The sequence below is a fragment of the Anopheles stephensi genome, unplaced genomic scaffold (assembly GCF_013141755.1).
Source record: "Anopheles stephensi strain Indian unplaced genomic scaffold, UCI_ANSTEP_V1.0 ucontig370, whole genome shotgun sequence".
NCBI lineage: Eukaryota > Metazoa > Arthropoda > Insecta > Diptera > Culicidae > Anopheles > Anopheles stephensi.
This window is the reverse complement of record NW_023405314.1, coordinates 152,501-155,000: the sequence shown is the minus strand read 5'-3', so window position 1 is coordinate 155,000 and position 2,500 is coordinate 152,501.

The following is a 2,500-nucleotide window of genomic DNA, read 5'->3' as shown; positions in this document are numbered from 1 at the left end:
CAAGTGATTTTTTGACACTTTTTCGCATATCGGCATCCTTGGTTCCCATACTGGCCATAGGCCATAGGGCACCGAACGGCCAACTTTTGGTCCGGGGGTGAAATTTTTTTTTCACGAGATTTTGATGAAAATGGCTTCGGAACGCGTTTCTAATAATGAAAAGTGAAACCAAACAGTATTTGCGAAGAAAAAATTGTCCTATGAAAAAATCACTTTTTCTTAGGGTACGGGTCAAAAATTTTCTAAGTCCCAAAAAATCACTTATTCTCGAATATCTCGAAAACTACGTATCGGACAGGGGTCAACCAAGGTGTTTTAGAAAGGTCTTTACAAGCTCTATTTAATGAGCCATAGCGACTTTCAAGTGATTTTTTGACACTTTTTCGCATATCGGCATCCTTGGTTCCCATACTGGCCATAGGCCATAGGGCACCGAACGGCCAACTTTTGGTCCGGGGGTGAAATTTTTTTTTCACGAGATTTTGATGAAAATGGCTTCGGAACGCGTTTCTAATAATGAAAAGTGAAACCAAACAGTATTTGCGAAGAAAAAATTGTCCTATGAAAAAATCACTTTTTCTTAGGGTACGGGTCAAAAATTTTCTAAGTCCCAAAAAATCACTTATTCTCGAATATCTCGAAAACTACTTATCGGACAGGGGTCAACCAAGGTGTTTTAGAAAGGTCTTTACAAGCTCTATTTAATGAGCCATAGCGACTTTCAAGTGATTTTTTGACACTTTTTCGCATATCGGCATCCTTGGTTCCCATACTGGCCATAGGCCATAGGGCACCGAACGGCCAACTTTTGGTCCGGGGGTGAAATTTTTTTTTCACGAGATTTTGATGAAAATGGCTTCGGAACGCGTTTCTAATAATGAAAAGTGAAACCAAACAGTATTTGCGAAGAAAAAATTGTCCTATGAAAAAATCACTTTTTCTTAGGGTACGGGTCAAAAATTTTCTAAGTCCCAAAAAATCACTTATTCTCGAATATCTCGAAAACTACTTATCGGACAGGGGTCAACCAAGGTGTTTTAGAAAGGTCTTTACAAGCTCTATTTAATGAGCCATAGCGACTTTCAAGTGATTTTTTGACACTTTTTCGCATATCGGCATCCTTGGTTCCCATACTGGCCATAGGCCATAGGGCACCGAACGGCCAACTTTTGGTCCGGGGGTGAAATTTTTTTTTCACGAGATTTTGATGAAAATGGCTTCGGAACGCGTTTCTAATAATGAAAAGTGAAACCAAACAGTATTTGCGAAGAAAAAATTGTCCTATGAAAAAATCACTTTTTCTTAGGGTACGGGTCAAAAATTTTCTAAGTCCCAAAAAATCACATTTTCTCGAATATCTCGAAAACTACTTATCGGACAGGGGTCAACCAAGGTGTTTTAGAAAGGTCTCAACAAGCTCTAAATAATGGGCCATAGCGACTTTTTAGTGATTTTTTGACAAATTTTGTCATATCGGCATCCCGAGTTCCCATACTGGCCATAGGCCATGGGGCCCCGAACGAAAAAATTTTGGTCCGAGGGTCAAAATTTTTTTTCTCATAAATTTGTTCAAAACGCCGTCGGAACGCGCCTTAGATCATGAAAAGTGAAAAGAAACAGTATTTTGCAAAAGTTGGGGTGGCCTATGACTTACATGGCCACGTCCTAGGTCCGAGTTCCCGAGGTCGTGTTCTTCAGTGGCGGAAAAAAATGGCCACTTGTGGGAGATGCAAAATGTTCATTTTGTATTATAGGGGACACACTATCGAAGCGAAAATTTCAGAAATGGCCTAAAACGTGAAGAAATGATGGGGTATGTACGAAAAGAAGGTTTTTATGGTCAAACGGTGAAAATTTTTTTTTATGAAAAATTTTGGTCTCCCACCGTTCATGAATTTCTAGGACCAAAAATCGAAAAATTTGAAAACTTCACGATCGAAAGGGAAACGCATATGTGGTGTTCCTAGGTGTGTACGGTGTACGAAAAACGGGTTCACGATGAGATATCAGGCAAATAAGTGGACCTAAAGTGAGTTATACGGGTAAGACGAGGTGTCCAAAGACCGAAATAGGGGTACCAACTGAGAACGAAATGAAGGTCCCCGAAGTCGCCATACAAGTTATAGGAGGTGTCCAAAGTACGAAAAGAGTTCCATATTCGGCTGTTCCTACTATATGGTTCCCTGATTGCTGCTCCAAGGAGTAGTGAGGAAGTGTCCAAAGGTCTGTTGGGGGTATCGAGGTGATACCCTCGACGGACAATATGCACGAAAAGTGGTTCGATGATCTATCCTGTAGGTCGTACGGCAGCCATACCCGGCTGGAAGTACCGCGGTAATTCCGCAATAAAACGTTCGCCAGACGAACAAACAAATTGAATTAGCTCATCGTAGTGTACGGAAACGAAACGAAAATGTAAGGTGATTAGGGATCCGGGAGCAATCTCGCGATCCCATGGTTCGGTGTAAGAAATGATACGAAGTGTTCATAAGTCTCCTCT